Below are 25915 nucleotides of genomic sequence, written 5' to 3'. Positions count from 1 at the left end.
TAAATTAATAATGTAAACCATCATTGCTCTTAAAAGGACTCAATTGTAAGAATGTTAAATACTTTTGATATGATGCAATTGCGTGTTACTAGGAGACCCGGCAAATTGTAGCCTGATTATATCAACAGATAGCACTGTAAGCTGTGCATAAATAAATGCTCAGCACCAATCCCACTGATTGGATTAGCAATATAATCATGTCTCAGGTAGTAAGCTTGTGCTGACAAATGAACACTTTTCATTTGGCTCAAGGTCCTCATCAGCTATGAAACCAGCCTTCTACTCTCTCACATTAAGTGAATAAGATGGGGATGCTTTTTGATGTGTAAATTTGGAGGCTGAAAGCAGAGCCAAGAAAAGCTATTTTGAAACAAGCCTATGAAATCATCTAGGAAGACGTACAGCATAGGTTATGTAGAACAGAAGGACGGCCTGCAAATTAAAGTACTCGCTGTTTGATCTCTAGAAGTTACAGGAGTACTAACAAAGTGATCACTGAATGTGCATGAAAAGTGGCCTCATTTAATGGATCAGTAATAGTGGTCAGGTGCTTATGGATCTAAGTACAGTTACCACTTCCCACACATCTAAATTAATGACACACCTATGGCTAGTAGAAGTGTTGGGCGAATGGTGAAAAAGAATCTGCCCATTTGGAAATCCTGACACTTCGGTAAACTGCACATGCTCACTAGAGCATGTCACCTCTGGCTTCTGATTATTCATCTCAGTCCAGCAGACTTTAAAGTGTACCCAAGCTGAAACTCAGGTACAAAATCACTTTCTTACCTAAGTTAGAAGCCTCTGGATCCTATAGAGGCTTCCTTGAGGGTTCATCAAGGAAACAATCTGATTGGGGCCACACTTCTCTACTGGTTTATGTGCATTCTGGAGGTTGTGGGTGCCACCAGAGTTGACGAGAGCAGGACTCATCTAACACAGATACACCTATGGGTGCACTACAGTCCATTTTGCAGAAATTGGGTAAAGCACACTCGAAGTGACATGTGACATGATGAGATTTACATAGGTACATACAGTATAGTCCTAGCCCTACCTAGAAGTTGTCTGAAGTCCCTTTCTGTTTTCCAGTACAGCAAGTGTTGAAAAACGAGAGTTGGTTTCTATGTAAAGTAGTTAATCCAACAGCTCATCAAAATTCAGTCAGTTTCCTGAAAAGTAAATAGAAGCCAAAAGATTTGTACCTACATGAGATAAGGTTTCAGTGCTGGAATGTACAAAGGGTCATTCCTTCTGTTTGTGCTTCAGTTCATTAATGCAGATTTGTTGCAGCCGTTGTTTATAATTCAGTTTTAAAAGTATGCCCTTAAACTGAAAATAAAACCATGAGACTCAGTTCTATCCTCTATATATCTTTCTCGGAGCACATACAGTTAAAGCTGATCCGAGATGAAAAACTAACTATAACAAGTAACTTGTCTATATATCTTATTTAAAGTTTAGATGGTTTACACAGCAAAGCTAGCTGCAAACAGTTTTAATAGAATATGATTATTTATTCCTGTGATACAATGACAGCAGCCATGTTGTTTGTAAACATTACCTAAAGGCAGGCTTATCTGTATCTTGAGCCATCAGCCTAATTCCCTCTTCTCCTCCCTCCTCCCCTCTGCCTCTGAAATCAATGGCTAGTAACACCTCCCCCTCCTGCCCAGACTGAGCTCCCATGAGCCCTTGCTACTGCCAAGGCTCTCTGAACCTGTGGGCGTGGCTTATTTAGTTTATAGGGAATTAGAGTATTAAAACAAAAACAAAAAAGTATTTGGCTTGAGGAATGCCCTATAAACAATAGGAAAGGAACACAATTATACAATGTGTAAAAGTTCACCTCGGATCAACTTTAATCATTTAATAAGTTTATTTTTACATCAGGTTTGCTTAATTTTTATTTCAATGGGCAACACTGACATTTGTATTATAAAATCTAGGTTCTCAACCTGTGGTGCGCATACCCCAGGGGTACTTCTGATGGTTCCAGGGGGTACTCTGGCTTGATGTACTTAACGAAGAATAACACATTTTGGGCTTGATTCAACTAACTCATAGCACGGCCGCACTTGCGTTTTGCGTGCGTTTTCGTGAATTTGTGCATCAACGCTAGTCCGGCTGTGCTATGAGATAGCACGGTTAATTGAATCAAGCCCTTAGAGTTTTAGAAGATGATAAATCTTATTTAAACAACACCAAATTAGTGTTTTTGCTAAGTAAAAGGAATAGTAAAATGTTTGGAAATTGTTTAGAACCAATTATCATGTACTACAATTAAATACAGTGGGTTGCAAAAGTATTCGGCACCCTTGAAGTTTTCCACATTTTGTCATATTACTGCCACAAACATGAATCAATTTTATTGGAATTCCATGTGAAGGACCAATACAAAGTGGTGTACACGTGAGAAGTGGAACAAAAAATCATACATGATTCCAAACATTTTTTACAAATAAATAATTGCAAAGTGGTGTGTGCATAATTATTCGCCCCCTTTGATCTGAGTGCAGTCACTTGCCTATAGACATTGCCTGATGAGTGCTAATGACTAAATAGAGTGCACCTGTGTGTAATCTAATGTCAGTACAAATACAGCTGCTCTGTGAGGGCCTCAGAGGTTGTCTAAGAGAATACTGGGAGCAACAACACCGTGAAGTCCAAAGAACACACAAGACAGGTCAGGGATCAAGTTATTGAGACATTTCAAGCAGGCTTAGGCTACAAAGAGATTTCCAAACCATTGAACATCCCACGGATGCACTGTTCAAGCGATCATTCAGAAATGGAAGGAGTATGGCACAACTGTACACCTACCAAGACAAGGCCATCCACCTAAACTCACAGGCCGAACAAGGAGAACACTGATCAGAAATGCAGTCAAGAGGCCCATGGTAACTCTGGACGAGCTGCAGAGATCTACAGCTCAGGTGGGAGACTCTGTCCATAGGACAACTATTAGTCATGCATTGTACAAATTTGGCCTTTATGGAAGAGTGGCAAGAAGAAAGGCATTGTTAACAGAAAGCATAAGAAGTCCTGTTTGCAGTTTGCCACAAGCCATGTGGGGGACACAGCAACCATGTGGAAGAAGGTGCTCTGGTCAGATGAGACCAAAATGGAACTTTTTGGCCAAAATGCAAAACGCTATGTATGGCAGAAAACTAACACTGCACATCACTCTGAACACACCATCCCCACTGTCAAATATGGTGGTGGCAGCATCATGCTCGGGGGCTGCATCTCTTCAGCAGGGACAAGGAAGCTGGTCAGAGTTGATGGGAAGATGGATGGAGCCAAATACAGGGCAAACTTGGAAGAAAACCTCTTGGAGTCTGCAAAAGACTTGAAATTGGGGCAGAGGTTCACCTTCTAGCAGGACAACGACCCTAAACATAAAGCCAGGGCAACAATGGAATGGTTTAAAACAAAACATATCTATGTGTTAGAATGGCCCAGTCAAAGTCCAGATCTAAATCCAATCGAGAATCTGTGGCAAGATCTGAAAACTGCTGTTCACAAACGCTGTCCATCTAATCTGACTGAGCTGGAGCTGTTTTGCATAGAAGAATGGGCAAGGATTTAAGTCTCTAGATGTGCAAAGCTGGTAGAGACATACCCTAAAAGACTGGCAGCTGTAATTGCAGCAAAAGGTTGTTCTACAAAGTATTGACTCAGGGGGCCGAATAATTACGCACACCCCACTTTGCAGTTATTGATCTGTAAAAAATGTTTGGAATGATGTATGATTTTCGATCCACTTCTCACATGTACATCACTTTGTATTGGTCTTTCACGTGGAATTCCAATAAAATTGATGCATGTTTGTGGCAGTAATGTGACAAAATGTGGGAAACTTCAAGGGGGCCGAATACTTTTGCAACCCACTGTATATATTTGTCAAGTGGTACGTCTGATAATGTTTACCATGCTAGGGTGTACTTGGTAAATACAGGATTTTAAAAGGGGTACAGACCAATAAAATGTTGAGAAACACTGTTATAAAACACAAACAGCAGCCTTTCTAATAGGAGGTGCAAAATAGTAGTTTACCCAGGCCTGTGTTTAGAGTGATCTAGCACAGGAATGGTGGGCACATGGATGAATTAGGTAAGTATCTAACTTCTTTTTTTTTAACCACTTCACCCCCAAGGGGTTTTCACCCTAACAGACCAGAGTCATTTTTACCTGTCAGCGCTTCTCCTTTTTATTTGTCAATAACTTTATTACTATTTATCACAACAAAATGATCTATACCTTGTTTTTTTCGCCACCAATTAGGCTTTCTTTGGGTAGTGCATTTTGCTAAAAATTATTTTATGTCAAATGCATTTTAATGGGAATAATACAAATTATGGAAAACCCGCATATTTTATTTGCCCATTTGTCCCGGTTATTTCACCATTTGCCCCTATCATAATATATGGTGACAATATATTATTTGGAAATATAGGTGTAACTTTTCAGTTTTTTAATGTCTGGTCCATAATGACAAGCCTTTATGCAGTAAAACATCAGGAATGTACACCCATAAACTACATATTAAAAAAGCTGAGTCCCTAAGGCAACTATTTATTTATTTTGTTGTAAACAGTTTTTTTTCCCTACAAGAGTTTTTTTTTTTTTTGGGGGGGGGGGGGGGGGGGAGGGGGGTTGAGAGTGGAAGGGATTCATTCTATTCATTTTTAATTATAAATGTATGTAAATGTATGTGTGTGTGTTAGTGTTGGGCGAACAGTGTTCGCCACTGTTCGGGTTCTGCAGAACATCACCCTGTTCGGGTGATGTTCGGGTTCGGCCGAACACCTGATGGTGTTCGGCCAAACTGTTCGGCCATATGGCCGAACTAAGAGCGCATGGCCGAACGTTACCCGAACGTTCGGCTAGCGCTGTGATTGGCCGAACGGGTCACGTGTAGTGTTGGGCGAACATCTAGATGTTCGGGTTCGGGCCGAACATGGCCGAACTCCGAACATAATGGAAGTCAATGGGGACCCGAACTTTCGTGCTTTGTAAAGCCTCCTTACATGCTACATACCCCAAATTTACAGGGTATGTGCACCTTGGGAGTGGGTACAAGAGGAAAAATTTTTTAGCAAAAAGAGCTTATAGTTTTTGAGAAAATCGATTTTAAAGTTTCAAAGGGAAAACTGTCTTTTAAATGCGGGAAATGTCTGTTTTCTTTGCACAGGTAACATGCTTTTTGTCGGCATGCAGTCATAAATGTAATACATATAAGAGGTTCCAGGAAAAGGGACCGGTAACGCTAACCCAGCAGCAGCACACGTGATGGAACAAGAGGAGGGTGGCGCAGGAGGAGAAGGCCACGCTTTGAGACACAACAACCCAGGCCTTGCATGAGGACAAGAAGCGTGCGGATAGCAATTTGCATTTTGTCGCCATGCAGTCATAAATGTAATACAGATGAGAGGTTCAATAAACAGGGACCGGAAACGCTAACCCATCACAGATGTTCATTGTTCATGTTACTTGGTTGAGGTCCGGGAGTGTTGCGTAGTCGTTTCCAATCCAGGATTGATTCATTTTAATTTGAGTCAGACGGTCTGCATTTTCTGTGGAGAGGCGGATACGCCGCCGATCTGTGATGATGCCTCCGGCAGCACTGAAACAGCGTTCCGACAAGCCAGCACCTCTATTGCGTACATTGCCAGTTTGTGCCAGGTGTCTAGCTTCGATACCCAATAGTTGAAGGGTGCAGATGGATTGTTCAACACAGCTACGCCATCTGACATGTAGTCCTTGACCATCTTCTCCAGGCGATCGGTGTTGGAGGTGGATCTGCACGCTTGCTGTTCTGTGTGCTGCTGCATGGGTGTCAGAAAATTTTCCCACTCCAAGGACACTGCCGATACCATTCCCTTTTGGGCACTAGCTGCGGCTTGTGTTGTTTGCTGCCCTCCTGGTCGTCCTGGGTTTGCGGAAGTCAGTCTGTCGGCGTACAACTGGCTAGAGGAGGGGGAGGATGTCAATCTCCTCTCTAAAGTCTCCACAAGGGCCTGCTGGTATTCTTCCATTTTGACCTGTCTGGCTCTTTCTTCAAGCAGTTTTGGAACATTGTGTTTGTACCGTGGATCCAGAAGGGTATAAACCCAGTAATTGGTGTTGTCCAGAATGCGCACAATGCGTGGGTCGCGTTCAATGCAGTCCTAGGCCGAAGAGGTCATAGCCTAGGGTCACAAAACCTGTTTATTGGGCAATTTCAATGGTGGCGAGTCTGACGTACATAAATCGCAGCAATGGCCGTTAGCAACGTCTGAATCTCACGAAATGTCTCATGCAGGTAGAAGACATATTGTTAGACTTGGGCTCCAAAGATGGGTTCCCTACATCTCTGCAAACCAGAGTTACAGGGCTCCAAATTTGGTAAAATCCCCCATAGGCTTTCATTGGGCCTCCTATTTACAGTTCCAAAATCTCACATCTTTTCAAAGGGCAATTACTCAGCAGTGGCAAATTTTCTAGCATTGTAGGGACCCTTAGGGGGAACATGACTGGTGAGTTTCGGGCCCCTAGGCCGAAGAGGTCATAGCCTAGGGTCACAAAAACCTGTTTATTGGGGCTATTTCAATGGTAGTGATGGTGACGTACATAAATCACAGCAATGGCCGTTAGCAAAGTCTGAATCTCACGAAATGTCTCATGCAGGTAGAAGACATATTGTTAGACTTGGATTCCAAAGATGGGGTCCCTACATCTCTGCAAACCAGAGTTACAGGGGTCCAAAATTGGTAAAATCCCCCATAGGATTTCATTGGCTCCCTATTTCACTTTCCAAAATCTCACATCTTTTCAAAGGGCAATGGCTCAGCAGTACCAAATTTTCTAGCATTGTAGGGACCCTTAGGGGGAACATGACTGGTGAGTTTCGGGCCCCTAGGCCGAAGAGGTCATAGCCTAGGGTCACAAAAACCTGTTTATTGGGGCTATTTCAATGGTAGTGATGGTGACGTACATAAATCGCAGCAATGGCCGTTAGCAAAGTCTGAATCTCACGAAATGTCTCATGCAGGTAGAAGACATATTGTTAGACTTGGATTCCAAAGATGGGGTCCCTACATCTCTGCAAACCAGAGTTACAGGGGTTCAAAATTGGTAAAATTCCCCATAGGATTTCATTGGCTCCCTATTTCACTTTCCAAAATCTCACATCTTTTCAAAGGGCAATGGCTCAGCAGTACCAAATTTTCTAGCATTGTAGGGACCCTTAGGGGGAACATGACTGGTGAGTTTCGGGCCCCTAGGCCGAAGAGGTCATAGCCTAGGGTCACAAAAACCTGTTTATTGGGGCTATTTCAATGGTAGTGATGGTGACGTACATAAATCGCAGCAATGGCCGTTAGCAAAGTCTGAATCTCACGAAATGTCTCATGCAGGTAGAAGACATATTGTTAGACTTGGATTCCAAAGATGGGGTCCCTACATCTCTGCAAACCAGAGTTACAGGGGTCCAAAATTGGTAAAATCCCCCATAGGATTTCATTGGCTCCCTATTTCACTTTCCAAAATCTCACATCTTTTCAAAGGGCAATGGCTCAGCAGTACCAAATTTTCTAGCATTGTAGGGACCCTTAGGGGGATCATGACTGGTGAGTTTTGCCACTGCTGAGCCATTGCCCTTTGAAATGGTGTGAGATTTTGGAACGGTAAATAGGAGGCCCAATGAAAGCCTATGGGGGATTTTACCAATTTTGGACCCCTGTAACTCTGGTTTGCAGAGATGTAGGGACCCCATCTTTGGAATCTAAGTCTAACAATATGTCTTCTACCTGCATGAGACATTTCGTGAGATTCAGACTTTGCTAACGGCCATTGCTGCGATTTATGTACGTCACCATCACTACCATTGAAATAGCCCCAATAAACAGGTTTTTGTGACCCTAGGCTATGACCTCTTCGGCCTAGGGGCCCGAAACTCACCAGTCATGTTCCCCCTAAGGGTCCCTACAATGCTAGAAAATTTGGTACTGCTGAGCCATTGCCCTTTGAAAAGATGTGAGATTTTGGAAAGTGAAATAGGGAGCCAATGAAATCCTATGGGGGATTTTACCAATTTTGGACCCCTGTAACTCTGGTTTGCAGAGATGTAGGGACCCCATCTTTGGAATCCAAGTCTAACAATATGTCTTCTACCTGCATGAGACATTTCGTGAGATTCAGACTTTGCTAACGGCCATTGCTGCGATTTATGTACGTCACCATCACTACCATTGAAATAGCCCCAATAAACAGGTTTTTGTGACCCTAGGCTATGACCTCTTCGGCCTAGGGGCCCGAAACTCACCAGTCATGTTCCCCCTAAGGGTCCCTACAATGCTAGAAAATTTGGTACTGCTGAGCCATTGCCCTTTGAAAAGATGTGAGATTTTGGAAAGTGAAATAGGGAGCCAATGAAATCCTATGGGGGATTTTACCAATTTTGGACCCCTGTAACTCTGGTTTGCAGAGATGTAGGGACCCCATCTTTGGAATCCAAGTCTAACAATATGTCTTCTACCTGCATGAGACATTTCGTGAGATTCAGACTTTGCTAACGGCCATTGCTGCGATTTATGTACGTCACCATCACTACCATTGAAATTGCCCCAATAAACAGGTTTTTGTGACCCTAGGCTATGACCTCTTCGGCCTAGGGGCCCGAAACTCACCAGTCATGTTCCCCCTAAGGGTCCCTACAATGCTAGAAAATTTGGTACTGCTGAGCCATTGCCCTTTGAAAAGATGTGAGATTTTGGAAAGTGAAATAGGGAGCCAATGAAATCCTATGGGGGATTTTACCAATTTTGGACCCCTGTAACTCTGGTTTGCAGAGATGTAGGGACCCCATCTTTGGAATCCAAGTCTAAAAATATGTCTTCTACCTGCATGAGACATTTCGTGAAATTCAGACGTTGCTAACGGCCATTGCTGCGATTTATGTACGTCACCATCACTACCATTGAAATAGCCCCAATAAACAGGTTTTTGTGACCCTAGGCTATGACCTCTTCGGCCTAGGGGCCCGAAACTCACCAGTCATGTTCCCCCTAAGGGTCCCTACAATGCTAGAAAATTTGGTACTGCTGAGCCATTGCCCTTTGAAAAGATGTGAGATTTTGGAAAGTGAAATAGGGAGCCAATGAAATCCTATGGGGGATTTTACCAATTTTGGACCCCTGTAACTCTGGTTTGCAGAGATGTAGGGACCCCATCTTTGGAATCCAAGTCTAACAATATGTCTTCTACCTGCATGAGACATTTCGTGAGATTCAGACTTTGCTAACGGCCATTGCTGCGATTTATGTACGTCACCATCACTACCATTGAAATAGCCCCAATAAACAGGTTTTTGTGACCCTAGGCTATGACCTCTTTGGCCTAGGGGCCCAAAACTCACCAGTCATGTTCCCCCTAAGGGTCCCTACAATGCTAGAAAATTTGCCACTGCTGAGTAATTGCCCTTTGAAAAGATGTGAGATTTTGGAACTGTAAATAGGAGGCCCAATGAAAGCCTATGGGGGATTTTACCAAATTTGGAGCCCTGTAACTCTGGTTTGCAGAGATGTAGGGAACCCATCTTTGGAGCCCAAGTCTAACAATATGTCTTCTACCTGCATGAGACATTTCGTGAGATTCAGACGTTGCTAACGGCCATTGCTACGATTTATGTACGTCAGACTTGCCACCATTGAAATTGCCCAATAAACAGGTTTTGTGACCCTAGGCTATGACCTCTTCGGCCTAGGACTGCATTGAACGCGACCCACGCATTGTGCGCATTCTGGACAACACCAATTACTGGGTTTATACCCTTCTGGATCCACGGTACAAACACAATGTTCCAAAACTGCTTGAAGAAAGAGCCAGACAGGTCAAAATGGAAGAATACCAGCAGGCCCTTGTGGAGACTTTAGAGAGGAGATTGACATCCTCCCCCTCCTCTAGCCAGTTGTACGCCGACAGACTGACTTCCGCAAACCCAGGACGACCAGGAGGGCAGCAAACAACACAAGCCGCAGCTAGTGCCCAAAAGGGAATGGTATCGGCAGTGTCCTTGGAGTGGGAAAATTTTCTGACACCCATGCAGCAGCACACAGAACAGCAAGCGTGCAGATCCACCTCCAACACCGATCGCCTGGAGAAGATGGTCAAGGACTACATGTCAGATGGCGTAGCTGTGTTGAACAATCCATCTGCACCCTTCAACTATTGGGTATCGAAGCTAGACACCTGGCACAAACTGGCAATGTACGCAATAGAGGTGCTGGCTTGCCCGGCAGCCAGCGTTATGTCGGAACGCTGTTTCAGTGCTGCCGGAGGCATCGTCACAGATCGGCGGCGTATCCGCCTCTCCACAGAAAATGCAGACCGTCTGACTCAAATTAAAATGAATCAATCCTGGATTGGAAACGACTACGCAACACTCCCGGACCCCAACCAAGTAACATGAACAATGAACATCTGTGATGGGTTAGCGTTTCCGGTCCCTGTTTATTGAACCTCTCATCTGTATTACATTTATGACTGCATGGCGACAAAATGCAAATTGCTATCCGCACGCTTCTTGTCCTCATGCAAGGCCTGGGTTGTTGTGTCTCAAAGCGTGGCCTTCTCCTCCTGCGCCACCCTCCTCTTGTTCCATCACGTGTGCTGCTGCTGGGTTAGCGTTACTGGTCCCTTTTCCTGGAACCTCTTATATGTATTACATTTATGACTGCATGCCGACAAAAAGCATGTTACCTGTGCAAAGAAAACAGACATTTCCCGCATTTAAAAGACAGTTTTCCCTTTGAAACTTTAAAATCGATTTTCTCAAAAACTATAAGCTCTTTTTGCTAATTTTTTTTTTCCTCTTGTACCCACTCCCAAGGTGCACATACCCTGTAAATTTGGGGTATGTAGCATGTAAGGAGGCTTTACAAAGCACAAAAGTTCGGGTCCCCATTGACTTCCATTATGTTCGGAGTTCGGGTCGAACACCCGAACATCGCGGCCATGTTCGGCCTGTTTGGCCCGAACCCGAACATCTAGATGTTCGCCCAACACTAGTGTGTGTGTGTTGCTGTGTGTGTGTGTGTGTGTGTGTGTGCGTGTGTGTGCGTGCGTGCGTGTGTGTGTGTGTGTGTGTGTGTGTGTGTGTGATTGTACTCTTTGGCAACTAAGTGGCGCTGCAAACAATTTGTGACCTTCTTACTGCTTCCTGTTTTATGAATGGACATGGTCCCTGATTGGGGTCATGTCCATTCACACCAGGTATTGTGATTGAGTAGGGGCTCATTCCTCTTTCCCAATCACAGGTTGCTGTGTACCCATGGGCAGGGGTTCCGCCAGAATACAAGCAAGCCATGGCCCTGCTTATGGACTCCCTTTAGAGGGCGGCCTCTCCAAGCTTAGCTGGCCGCCTTGCACCCAGCGGCCCCTGGGCCCTGACTTCTGCCTCTGTGACCTCATTCTTCCTCCCTCATTTTGCTCCGTGGCACCCCTTAAGCAATGATAAACTTACAGAGTGATACCGTGCTCACCACACACTTATACTCGATTCCTGTCCAGATTGCTGCTTGCTTTTTTAGAAAGAAGACAAAACTTCCCTCACAGAAATATTGCAAAATCACAGCTGAGCATCCAGTCAAATGTCCTGATACACAGTCCTATTGTTCCATATGCCTGGGAGAGGGGAAATAAACGAACATAGCGAGCTATCTCCAAAACAGTACACCCTTTTGTGTATACACATACACTGTGCGGAGTTGCTGCCACCAATATAGGGGAGGGGACACTCATTCCCCCCTTAGTTCCCTGCTCACCGTCAGGCTTCTTGTTTATAAGCGTATCACATAACATCCAGCATCTAAAAACATGAAAGAGGGAGAGCGCTTCCCATAGTGTAAAACTGCTTTTTTAATATGGCCAACTCAGCCCCAATAAAAGAATGCATACCAGATACATAAAAAAGTAAAGCATATCTCACAAATCCCTCTCCCTCGGCCGGCGTTTCAGGTCTCTGCCCATCACCGCTCCCAAGCAGCTCGTACGTCACTTAGCTCCGCCCTACGCGTTTCGTCACTGTAGACGTGACTCATCAGGGGCTCATCAGGGACCCCTTAAGCAATAATTCACATGGCCCAAATACAACGCCGAACTTCACCACTCTCCTGCCTGCCACTAAGCGTCTTGGTCGTCAACATGATTAGTTCTCATGATGTCAAAGGTGCAACCCGGAAGTAACCATGATGATGGCCAGAATGCTTAATGGCAATCAGGAGAACGGTGAGGTTCAGGGCCATGTGAGTTATTGCCGAAGGGGGACCACAGAGCACAAGGAGGGACAATGAATGAGGTGACACTAGCAAAGCAGTTGGGGGCAATGGGGCACAGAGGGGTAACACAAAGGTGACACAGAGGAGGAAAAAGTTCCAGTGACACAGGGAACAGAGGAGAGAAGAGGTGACACAGGGGGGACAAAACAGGCATAGGAGGGCATGAGGTGAAACAGAGGGGGACAAATAGGCACAGGAGAACAGAGGTGGCAAAGGTAGACAAAAAAAGGCACAGAGGGGTATGAGGTGACACGGGAGGGGGGGGGGGGGGGGGGGCAAAAGAGACACAGGAACAGAGGTAACACAGGGGAACAGAGGTGACACAGGGGGACAGAGGTGACACGACAAAAGAGGCACAGAGAGAACAGAGGTAACATAGAGGGGAACAAAAGAGGCAGTGTTCTGACTTAAGAATGGATTTAAAAATGAAACTACAGTCCCTATCTCGTTCGACCGAAGACTACCTGTATTTCGCTTGTCACTTTATTAGGTATTACTTGCTAGTACTGAATATGACCTACCTAAGTATGACCATTTCTGCCATCAGAATTGCCTTATGGCATTCTTCGGAGATCTTTGGTCCATATTGACATGATAGCATCATGCAGATGGCTCCACCTGTATCATGTCATGTTACGCCCATTTTTTGCCTTTGGTGGGAGGCCACACCCAATTTTCACTGCAGCACGCTATGCGTGCTGCTCTCAGGGGGAAGGGGGGGTAGGGGAGGTGCACAAATGTTGTGCTTTAAAACATCCTGGAATGTCTTTGTCTGCAAGTGGTTACATTTCAAGTTTCCAATAAGTTCCTCTGATATAGAAAAATTAAATGTTTAATCTACAACATATCCAAATGCACAGCATAGATATTATAATGCTTCAGCAGACATGAATAACAGCTGTTATAATTCTGATTCCATTTTAACACAACAAAATGTTCCTTATATCCTTTGACCCCCTCCTCTAACTCAGCAATAAGAATAGTTAATTTGCCAACACTAACATAAGACAAAATATTAATGACAACTTAAACCCTCATTATTAATGGGATGGCCTGTTTGATTTCAAATGTACACACGCTAAGTTGAGTTTTTTTTTTCAATTTGTAACACTTACTCGCTGTGACAATGGAGACAGAAAATTAACGATAAAACTTGTTTATAATTGGGACAGTTCTGAGGGATGTACGCATGCTACGCTGAGCGCTCAGTTTTCTTCCATGGTTATACTTAATTGCAGTGACAACAGAGATAGAAAATACATAACAAATTTTACTTTCAAGTGGTATGGCCTTTTATTTTTATTATTATTGATTTATTTATTGCCTGCATCTTCCGTGGTGCTGTACAAAATAAACAATACAACAGTTAATACAAGACAATGGTGGAGTACAGCTGATGCATAGTGTTGGGCGAACATCTAGATGTTCGGGTTCGGGCCGAACAGGCCGAACATGGCCGCGATGTTCGGGTGTTCGACCCAAACTCCGAACATAATGGAAGTCAATGGGGACCCGAACTTTTGTGGTTTGTAAAGCCTCCTTACATGCTACATACCCCAAATTTACAGGGTATGTGCACCTTGGGAGTGGGTACAAGAGGAAAAAAAAATTAGCAAAAAGAGCTTATAGTTTTTGAGAAAATCGATTTTAAAGTTTCAAAGGGAAAACTGTCTTTTAAATGCGGGAAATGTCTGTTTTCTTTGCACAGGTAACATGTTTTTTGTCGGCATGCAGTCATAAATGTAATACATATAAGAGGTTCCAGGAAAAGGGACCGGTAACGCTAACCCAGCAGCAGCACACGTGATGGAACAGGAGGAGGCGCAGGAGGAGAAGGCCACGCTTTGTGAGACACAACAACCCCGGCCTTGCATGAGGGCAAGAAGCGTGCGGATAGCATGCTTTGTACCGCCATGCAGTCATAAATGTAATAAAGATAAGAGGTTCCATAAACAGGGACCGGCAACGCTAACCCAGCAGCAGCAGCACACGTGATGGAACAGGAGGAGGCGCAGGAGGAGAAGGCCACGCTTTGTGAGACACAACAACCCAGGCCTTGCATGAGGACAAAAAGCATGCGGATAGCATGCTTTTTACCGCCATGCAGTCATAAATGTAATAAAGATAAGTGGTTCAATAAACAGGGACCACGCGGCAACGCTAACCCAGCAGCAGCAGACGTGATGGAACAGGAGGAGGCGCAGGAGGAGAAGGCCACGCTTTGTGAGACACAACAACCCAGGCCTTGCATGAGGGCAAGAAGCGTGCGGATAGCATGCTTTGTACCGCCATGCAGTCATAAATGTAATAAAGATAAGTGGTTCAATAAACAGGGACCACGCGGCAACGCTAACCCAGCAGCAGCAGACGTGATGGAACAGGAGGAGGCGCAGGAGGAGAAGGCCACGCTTTGTGAGACACAACAACCCAGGCCTTGCATGAGGGCAAGAAGCGTGCGGATAGCATGCTTTGTACCGCCATGCAGTCATAAATGTAATAAAGATAAGTGGTTCAATAAACAGGGACCACGCGGCAACGCTAACCCAGCAGCAGCAGACGTGATGGAACAGGAGGAGGCGCAGGAGGAGAAGGCCACGCTTTGTGAGACACAACAACCCAGGCCTTGCATGAGGGCAAGAAGCGTGCGGATAGCATGCTTTGTACCGCCATGCAGTCATAAATGTAATAAAGATAAGTGGTTCAATAAACAGGGACCACGCGGCAACGCTAACCCAGCAGCAGCAGACGTGATGGAACAGGAGGAGGCGCAGGAGGAGAAGGCCACGCTTTGTGAGACACAACAACCCAGGCCTTGCATGAGGGCAAGAAGCGTGCGGATAGCATGCTTTGTACCGCCATGCAGTCATAAATGTAATAAAGATAAGTGGTTCAATAAACAGGGACCACGCGGCAACGCTAACCCAGCAGCAGCAGACGTGATGGAACAGGAGCAGGCGCAGGAGGAGAAGGCCATGGTTTTTGAGACACAACAACCCAGGCCTTGCATGAGGACAAAAAGCGTGCGGATATAGCAGCAATGCTTTTTGCCGCCATGCAGTCATAAATGTAATACAGATGAGAGGTTCAATAAACAGGGACCGGAAACGCTACACCATCCCAGATGTTCATTGGTCATGTTACTTGGTTGGGGTCCTGGAGTGTTGCGTAGTCATTTCCAATCCAGGATTGATTCATTTTAATTTGAGTCAGACGGTCTGCATTTTCTGTAGAGAGGCGGATACGCCGATCTGTGACGATGCCTCCGGCAGCACTGAAACAGCGTTCCGACATAACGCTGGCTTCCGGGCAAGCCAGCACCTCTATTGCGTACATTGCCAGTTCGTGCCAGGTGTCTAGCTTCGATACCCAATAGTTGAAGGGTGCAGATGGATTGTTCGACACAGCTACGTCATCTGACATGTAGTCCTTGACCATCTTCTCCAGGCGATCGGTGTTGGAGGTGGATCTGCACGCTTGCTGTTCAGTGGGCTGCTGCTGCATGGGTGTCAGAAAATTTTCCCACTCCAAGGACACTGCCGATACCGTTCCCTTTTGGGTACTAGCTGCGGCTTGCGTTGTTTGCTGCCCTCCTGGTCGTCCTGGGTTTGCGGAAGTCAGTCTGTCTGCGTACAACTGGCTAGAGGAGGGGGAGGATGTCAATCTCCTCTCTAAAGTCTCCACAAGGGCCTGCTGGTATTCTTCCATTTTGACCTGTCTGACTCTTTCTTCAAGCAGTTTTGGAACATTGTGTTTGTACCGTGGATCCAGAAGGGCATAAACCCAGTAATTGGTGTTGTCCAGAATGCGCACAATGCGTGGGTCACGTTCAATGCAGTCTAGCATGAATTGAGCCATGTGTGCCAGAGTCCTACCAGAATCCTCATCATCCTCTTGTGAGCGTTGTGATAGTTGTTGTGATGCATCATAGTCGTCACCTTCCTCCTGGTCTGCTTCTGCTGACCATTCGCGTTGAATTGTGGAAGTCCAACGTGCACCGCTCTGGCCCTCGTCAGTGGTGGCATGAAATTCCTGCTCCAACTCCAGCTGTTCCTCCTCCTCTTCTTCGTCATAGCTGCTGGGGCCAGCGTTCCCTGAGGCGGATGGCCTGATGTTGGTACCATCACGCTGATCGTTTTCTCCTTCAGATTCCCCCAGTTGCATCATGACAGCTGTTTCCTTGATTTTTAACATCGACCTCTTCAGTAAACACAGCAGTGGTATGGTAATGCTGACTGAAGAGTTGTCACTGCTCACAAGCAACGTGGATTGCTCAAAATTTTGGAGGACTTGGCAGAGGTCCAACATGTTGGCCCAATCGGATCCACAGAAGCTTGGCAGCTGGCCGGATGCGCCTCGGTACTGCGCCGTCATGTACTGGACCACTGCACTCTTCTGCTCGCAAAAGCGGGCTAGCATGTGCAGCGTAGAATTCCAGCGCGTAGGGACATCACACAGCAAGCGATGGTGGGGGAGATTGAAGCGCTCCTGCATCTTGGCGAGTGCCCCCGAAGCAGTACTGGAATTTCTACAATGTTTGGCCACTCGACGCACCTTCAACAGAAGATCGGCCACGCCTGGGTATGTCCTCAGGAACCGCTGAACTACTAGGTTCATCACGTGCGCCAGGCAAGGGATGTGTGTCAGCTTAGCCAACCTTAAAGCGCGAATGAGATTACTCCCATTATCACACACAACCATGCCCGGTTTCAGGTCCAGCGGTGCCAGCCACAAATCCGTCTGTTCCTTTATTCCCCTCCAAATTTCCTCCCCTGTGTGCTGCTTATCCCCAAGGCAGATTAGCTTCAGCAACGCTTGCTGACGCATGCCAACAGCTGTGCTGCACTGCTTCCACGATCCTACTGCTGCTGGGTTAGCGTTTCCGGATGAGGTACAGCTTTGAGATGCGTTGGAGGAGAAGGAGTCAGAGAGGTAGGTGCTGCTGTTGTTATCCAGTGGGAGGGACGGCGGTGCAGCTGTTTGTGGCGTGGGCAACACCCGTGCCGTAGCAGGTGAGGAATCGCTGCCAGGCTCCACAAGGTTCACCCAGTGCGCGGTAAGGGAGATGTATCGACCCTGGCCGAACGCACTCGTCCAGGTGTCAGTGGTGAGGTGAACCTTGCAGGCAACGGCATTCTTCAAGCTTCGGGTTATTTTGCTGACTACGTGCTCATGCAACTCAGGCACTGCAGAGCGCGCAAAGTGGTAGCGGCTGGGAACCACGTAACGTGGGATGGCCACTGACATCATGCCCTTGAAGCTGTTTGTCTCCACCACTCGATATGGCAGCATTTCGCAGGCCAGAAGCTTGGCTATGCTGGCTGTTACTGCCACGGCCCGGGGGTCATTTGCTGGCAATTTCCTCTTGCGCTCAAACATCTCCGACACAGACAACTGAACCGTAGCGCTGCACACGGAAGGGCTGTTGGTTGTTGTGTTTGATGAACACTGGGAGACCTCAAGAGCACTACTCCGGAAAGTGACAGTGTCAGCATCGTCTGATGTTTGTGAATGTTGTGAACCACGCAATGGCTGGGCTACTGCTGCTGCTGAGGCGGGTCTGGTGGTGAGTCTGGTGAACCCAAGGGAGGCAGTGTTGTTGCTGGTACCCTGTCCTGACGCGTTTGCCCACAGAGTGGGATGTTTGGATAGCATGTGACGGCTCATGCTGGTGGTGGAGAGGTTGTTAATACTTTTCCCCCTGCTCAGGCGGGTCTTGCACACCTTGCAAATCGCCATGGTAACATCCTCAGTGCAGTCTTCAAAGAAAGCCCAGACTTTGGAGCACCTGCCTCCTTGCTGGCGATTTCTGTTTGCTCCTCTTTTGCCTCTCACTTGAACTTCCACGCTTGTGGTGCCTGAAATTGCGCGCCGCCTACCTTGTGGCACAAGGCGAACTCGTGCAGCAGTGGGTTCTTCAACAGACTCATCTGTGCTGCTGCTACGACGGCGATGTTCTCGTTCACAAACAAAATCTGGGTCTCTGTCCACATTGTCCATACCCTCCTCTTCCATCTCCTCAAACTCGTCATATGTCATTGTGGGCCGCCGCCGTGGAGTAGAGCTCCCCACAACAACCTCTGCGCAGCACACTCCAACGTCGTCTTCCAGATCTTGTCGGCCGACCTCCTGCAATTGCAACCCCTCCTGCCCAAATTGCTCTGGGATTTGGGTTTCCCGAGTCCTCCTCGGACTCGCCTTGTATTTCAGTGCGCGGTGCATTTCCCACAGTTAACGGTTGTGAATCCAGGCACAACATTTCTGGCTGTTCCTCCATTGACCTTTGAAAGGTGGAAGTTTGTTGGGCTGGGAATAGCTCCTGCGAATACCCCATTGTGTCCTGAGGTAATTCATCGGACTGGTTATCTGGCAGTTGTGTGCATGGTGTCGCTGCCGGTTGTGTCAGCTTTGTGCCCACTGGCTCCTTGTAACTGGCTGAGGACTCGGACCTCGTGCGTGATGTGCTGGTGCTGCTTAACCCACTGCTGGACGCTTGAGAGGTCATCCAAGTAATTATCTGGTCCTGTTCTTTTGGATTTGTGAGGGTTGTTGTCCTGGACAACATGGGCGGTATTGAGTGGGTTTTCTTGGGTGCTCCCCTGTGGCCTGTACGTGAACCGTCAGGGGAAACACCTCTTCCCTTGCCCCTCCCTCTTTCACCGGATTTCTTCCTCATTTTACTTATCCTTACAGTACACGCTGACTGGCAGCAGTACAGTGGCAGTACAGAAATGCTATACAGTACCACTATTCCCAGCAGCGACACAGAGCACAATGCTATACAGTGACGGGTGAGCGGTGTACCACTATTCCCAGCAGCGACACAGAGCACAATGCTATACAGTGGCGGGTGAGCGGTGTACTACTATTCCCAGCAGACACAGAACAGTAAACAGAATGCTATATAGTGTGGCTGAGCGAGCGGTGTACCACTATTCCCAGCAGACACAGAACAGTAAACAGAATGCTATATAGTGTGGCTGAGCGAGCGGTGTACCACTATTCCCAGCAGACACAGAACAGTAAACAGAATGCTATATAGTGTGGCTGAGCGAGCGGTGTACCACTATTCCCAGCAGACACAGAACAGTGAACAGAATGCTATATAATGTGGCTAAGCGAGGTACACAGAGTGGCAGTAAACAGAATGCTATATAGTGTGGCTGAGCGAGTGGTGTACCACTATTCCCAGCAGACACAGAACAGTAAACAGAATGCTATATAGTGTGGCTGAGCGAGCGGTGTACCACTATTCCCAGCAGACACAGAACAGTGAACAGAATGCTATATAATGTGGCTGAGCGAGGTACACAGAGTGGCAGTAAACAGAATGCTATATAGTGTGGCTGAGCGAGCGGTGTACTACTATTCCCAGCAGACACAGAACAGTAAACAGAATGCTATATAGTGTGGCTGAGCGAGCGGTGTACCACTATTCCCAGCAGACACAGAACAGTAAACAGAATGCTATATAGTGTGGCTGAGCGAGCGGTGTACCACTATTCCCAGCAGACACAGAACAGTAAACAGAATGCTATATAGTGTGGCTGAGCGAGCGGTGTACCACTATTCCCAGCAGACACAGAACAGTGAACAGAATGCTATATAATGTGGCTGAGCGAGGTACACAGAGTGGCAGTAAACAGAATGCTATATAGTGTGGCTGAGCGAGTGGTGCACCACTATTCCCAGCAGACACAGAACAGTAAACAGAATGCTATATAGTGTGGCTGAGCGAGCGGTGTACCACTACTCCCAGCAGACACAGAACAGTGAACAGAATGCTATATAATGTGGCTGAGCGAGGTACACAGAGTGGCAGTAAACAGAATGCTATATAGTGTGGCTGAGCGAGCGGTGTACTACTATTCCCAGCAGACACAGAACAGTAAACAGAATGCTATATAGTGTGGCTGAGCGAGCGGTGTACCACTATTCCCAGCAGACACAGAACAGTAAACAGAATGCTATATAGTGTGGCTGAGCGAGCGGTGTACCACTATTCCCAGCAGACACAGAACAGTGAACAGAATGCTATATAGTGTGGCTGAGCGAGCGGTGTACCACTATTCCCAGCAGACACAGAACAGTGAACAGAATGCTATATAATGTGGCTGAGCGAGGTACACAGAGTGGCAGTAAACAGAATGCTATATAGTGTGGCTGAGCGAGCGGTGTACTACTATTCCCAGCAGACACAGAACAGTAAACAGAATGCTATATAGTGTGGCTGAGCGAGCGGTGTACCACTATTCCCAGCAGACACAGAACAGTAAACAGAATGCTATATAGTGTGGCTGAGCGAGCGGTGTACCACTATTCCCAGCAGACACAGAACAGTAAACAGAATGCTATATAGTGTGGCTGAGCGAGCGGTGTACCACTATTCCCAGCAGACACAGAACAGTGAACAGAATGCTATATAATGTGGCTGAGCGAGGTACACAGAGTGGCAGTAAACAGAATGCTATATAGTGTGGCTGAGCGAGTGGTGTACCACTATTCCCAGCAGACACAGAACAGTAAACAGAATGCTATATAGTGTGGCTGAGCGAGCGGTGTACCACTACTCCCAGCAGACACAGAACAGTGAACAGAATGCTATATAATGTGGCTGAGCGAGGTACACAGAGTGGCAGTAAACAGAATGCTATATAGTGTGGCTGAGCGAGCGGTGTACTACTATTCCCAGCAGACACAGAACAGTAAACAGAATGCTATATAGTGTGGCTGAGCGAGCGGTGTACCACTATTCCCAGCAGACACAGAACAGTAAACAGAATGCTATATAGTGTGGCTGAGCGAGCGGTGTACCACTATTCCCAGCAGACACAGAACAGTGAACAGAATGCTATATAGTGTGGCTGAGCGAGCGGTGTACCACTATTCCCAGCAGACACAGAACAGTAAACAGAATGCTATATAGTGTGGCTGAGCGAGCGGTGTACCACTATTCCCAGCAGACACAGAACAGTAAACAGAATGCTATATAGTGTGGCTGAGCGAGCGGTGTACCACTATTCCCAGCAGACACAGAACAGTAAACAGAATGCTATATAGTGTGGCTGAGCGAGCGGTGTACCACTATTCCCAGCAGACACAGAACAGTGAACAGAATGCTATATAATGTGGCTGAGCGAGGTACACAGAGTGGCAGTAAACAGAATGCTATATAGTGTGGCTGAGCGAGGGGTGTACTACTGTTCCCAGCAGCGACACAATGACAGGGGGGACCCTGGCTAGCGTGGCTGGAGCGCGAACTACCCTGCCTGCCTACCCAAAGCTAAACCCACAGACAAATGGCGGAGATATGACGTGGTTCGGGTATTTATTTACCCGAACCACGTGACAGTTCGGCCAATCAGAGCGCGTTCGGGTCCGAACCACGTGACCCGTTCGGCCAATCACAGCGCTAGCCGAACGTTCGGGGAACGTTCGGCCATGCGCTCTTAGTTCGGCCATGTGGCCGAACGGTTTGGCCGAGCACCGTCAGGTGTTCGGCCGAACTCGAACATCACCCGAACAGGGTGATGTTCTGCAGAACCCGAACAGTGGCGAACACTGTTCGCCCAACACTACTGATGCAGTGAACAAATCAACTACATATTTTACCCAGGGGTGAATGATATGCACATACATTACACAGCGTTGAGAGACAAAAGGGGAAGAGGGCCCTGGCCAAAAGGCCTTAGAGTCTAAAGATTAAATGGATAGTACAGTAGGTAAAGGGACAGGGGCGTAACTAGAAATCACCGGACCCCCCTGCAGAAAAAAGCACCGAGCCCCCCCACCCCCCACTAAGGGCCGTTTTGGGGAGCAGGAGGGGTCGCAGCCCTGAGAAGAGAGCATGGGCGCACAGGCTTCTCAAATCGAACTCTCCCCTCAGCACGCTCCCCTCTTGCAATTATCAGTGGCAGCAGCGGCGGCAGGAACACATACCTCCATCCACCACGGAGGTCCGACCTCTTTAAGTGCCTCACACTACTTCCTGTTTAAACAGGAAGTAGAATCAGACACTTAGGGAGTGGAAACTCCGGTGCGTGGAACGCATGGCGGTATTTGTTCCTTCCTGCCCGCCGCTGCTGCCACTGATAATTGCAGGAGGGGAGTGTGCTGAGGGGAGAGCCCGAGGTGAGGTCCCCCCTCCCTGCCGATGTGCAGCCATGCTCTCTCCTCATGCTGCGACCCCTCCTGTCCCCCAAAACAGCCATGAGCAGGCGGGTGCAGCCCCTATTGTTACGCCCCTGTAAAGGGAAGCTGTGTATGACATGGTAGAAATGGTGTTCAGTGGATGAAGTGTCCAAGGTAGGAGAGTATGATGCCTGAAGAAGTAAGTTTTTAGATTGCACCTAAAAAGAGTAAGTGTGGGTGAGCAACGGGTGTGTTGAGGGAGAGAGGAGGGAACCCAGAGGAGGGAAAAGGATCGAGAGAAGTCTTGTAAGCGAGAGTGAGAAGAGGTGACCAGAGAAGAAGACAGGAGAATATTGTTAGTAGATCATAGATTGCGTGTAGGATGGTATCTGGAAACAAGTTGATTTACGTAAGTAGGAACTAAGTTGTGGAGAGCTTTGTAGGCAAGAGTAAGGATTTTAAATTGTATCCTTTGTGTAATTGGCAGGCAGTGAAGGGACTGCCAGAGGGAGATTGGGCTGGAGAAGTGTGAGGAGTAGAGATGGCTCGAACCTCCGATTTTCGGTTCGCGAACCTCGAACGCGAACTTCCGCAAAAGTTCAGTTCGCGCAAACTTTTGCGAAGCACAATAGACTTCAATGGGGATGCGAACTTTGAAAACTAGAAAAATTTATGCTGGCCACAAAAGTGATGGAAAAGATGTTTTAAGTGGTCTAACACCTGGAGGGGGGCATGGCGGAGTGGGATACACACCAAAAGTCCAGGGGAAAAATCTGGATTTGACACAAATCAGCCTTTTAAGGGCAGAAATCACATTGCATGCTAAATTGGAGGCCTAAAGTGCTTTAAAACATCAAAACATCTTGCATGTGTATACATCAATCAGGGAGTGTAATTAGAGTACTGCTTCACACTGACAGACGAAACTCACTGTGTAACGCACCGCACACAGCTGTTTGTGTAGTGACGGGCGTGCTGGACTGGTGCGCACCATGGCCAGAGTGAAGGCTATGGCGGTTTTAAAGCCCATATGGTCGCCGAGCTGAGGTAGCTCAATGACAGAACAACAGTGACTGTCCAGCTGATTGAATTTGGTCTGTCCACAATTAGGCAACGACCTTATTATCTTGGGTGTGCCCCCCCCCCCCCCTGAGACACTCATATAGCCGGCGCTCATTGCTTCATTGTGATACGCAAGCGGCCTTAAAAATTCAGGAACCCGCCTGGAGTCCACAGCAGTGGTATGGTAATGCTGACTGAAGAGTTGTCACTGCTCACAAGCAACGTGGATTGCTCAAAATTTTGGAGGACTTGGCAGAGGTCCAACATGTTGGCCCAATCGGATCCACAGAAGCTTGGCAGCTGGCCGGATGCGCCTCGGTACTGCGCCGTCATGTACTGGACCACTGCACTCTTCTGCTCGCAAAAGCGGGCTAGCATGTGCAGCGTAGAATTCCAGCGCGTAGGGACATCACACAGCAAGCGATGGTGGGGGAGATTGAAGCGCTCCTGCATCTTGGTGAGTGCCCCCGAAGCAGTACTGGAATTTCTACAATGTTTGGCCACTCGACGCACCTTCAACAGAAGATCGGCCACGCCTGTGTATGTCCTCAGGAACCGCTGAACTACTAGGTTCATCACGTGCGCCAGGCAAGGGATGTGTGTCAGCTTAGCCAACCTTAAAGCGCGAATGAGATTACTCCCATTATCACACACAACCATGCCCGGTTTCAGGTCCAGCGGTGCCAGCCACAAATCCGTCTGTTCCTTTATTCCCCTCCAAATTTCCTCCCCTGTGTGCTGCTTATCCCCAAGGCAGATTAGCTTCAGCAACGCTTGCTGACGCATGCCAACAGCTGTGCTGCACTGCTTCCACGATCCTACTGCTGCTGGGTTAGCGTTTCCGGATGAGGTACAGCTTTGAGATGCGTTGGAGGAGAAGGAGTCAGAGAGGTAGGTGCTGCTGTTGTTATCCAGTGGGAGGGACGGCGGTGCAGCTGTTTGTGGCGTGGGCAACACCCGTGCCGTAGCAGGTGAGGAATCGCTGCCAGGCTCCACAAGGTTCACCCAGTGCGCGGTAAGGGAGATGTATCGACCCTGGCCGAACGCACTCGTCCAGGTGTCAGTGGTGAGGTGAACCTTGCAGGCAACGGCATTCTTCAAGCTTCGGGTTATTTTGCTGACCACGTGCTCATGCAACTCAGGCACTGCAGAGCGCGCAAAGTGGTAGCGGCTGGGAACCACGTAACGTGGGATGGCCACTGACATCATGCCCTTGAAGCTGTTTGTCTCCACCACTCGATATGGCAGCATTTCGCAGGCCAGAAGCTTGGCTATGCTGGCTGTTACTGCCACGGCCCGGGGGTCATTTGCTGGCAATTTCCTCTTGCGCTCAAACATCTCCGACACAGACAACTGAACCGTAGCGCTGCACACGGAAGGGCTGTTGGTTGTTGTGTTTGATGAACACTGGGAGACCTCAAGAGCACTACTCCGGAAAGTGACAGTGTCAGCATCGTCTGATGTTTGTGAATGTTGTGAACCACGCAATGGCTGGGCTACTGCTGCTGCTGAGGCGGGTCTGGTGGTGAGTCTGGTGAACCCAAGGGAGGCAGTGTTGTTGCTGGTACCCTGTCCTGACGCGTTTGCCCACAGAGTGGGATGTTTGGATAGCATGTGACGGCTCATGCTGGTGGTGGAGAGGTTGTTAATACTTTTCCCCCTGCTCAGGCGGGTCTTGCACACCTTGCAAATCGCCATGGTAACATCCTCAGTGCAGTCTTCAAAGAAAGCCCAGACTTTGGAGCACCTGCCTCCTTGCTGGCGATTTCTGTTTGCTCCTCTTTTGCCTCTCACTTGAACTTCCACGCTTGTGGTGCCTGAAATTGCGCGCCGCCTACCTTGTGGCACAAGGCGAACTCGTGCAGCAGTGGGTTCTTCAACAGACTCATCTGTGCTGCTGCTACGACGGCGATGTTCTCGTTCACAAACAAAATCTGGGTCTCTGTCCACATTGTCCATACCCTCCTCTTCCATCTCCTCAAACTCGTCATATGTCATTGTGGGCCGCCGCCGTGGAGTAGAGCTCCCCACAACAACCTCTGCGCAGCACACTCCAACGTCGTCTTCCAGATCTTGTCGGCCGACCTCCTGCAATTGCAACCCCTCCTGCCCAAATTGCTCTGGGATTTGGGTTTCCGAGTCCTCCTCGGACTCGCCTTGTATTTCAGTGCGCGGTGCATTTCCCACAGTTAACGGTTGTGAATCCAGGCACAACATTTCTGGCTGTTCCTCCATTGACCTTTGAAAGGTGGAAGTTTGTTGGGCTGGGAATAGCTCCTGCGAATACCCCATTGTGTCCTGAGGTAATTCATCGGACTGGTTATCTGGCAGTTGTGTGCATGGTGTCGCTGCCGGTTGTGTCAGCTTTGTGCCCACTGGCTCCTTGTAACTGGCTGAGGACTCGG

General features: G+C 47.7%; 1 long non-coding RNA gene across 1 annotated transcript in view; it reads left to right on the top strand.

The window, feature by feature from the left end:
• Positions 1–25915, top strand: part of LOC137522538 (uncharacterized) — a 54915-nt gene that overhangs the window by 6694 nt on the left and 22306 nt on the right. The window lies entirely within an intron of this gene.

Source organism: Hyperolius riggenbachi, chromosome 6 (genome assembly GCF_040937935.1).
Source record: "Hyperolius riggenbachi isolate aHypRig1 chromosome 6, aHypRig1.pri, whole genome shotgun sequence".
NCBI classification, from domain to species: Eukaryota; Metazoa; Chordata; class Amphibia; order Anura; family Hyperoliidae; genus Hyperolius; species Hyperolius riggenbachi.
This window is presented reverse-complemented; position numbering and strand designations above follow the sequence as displayed.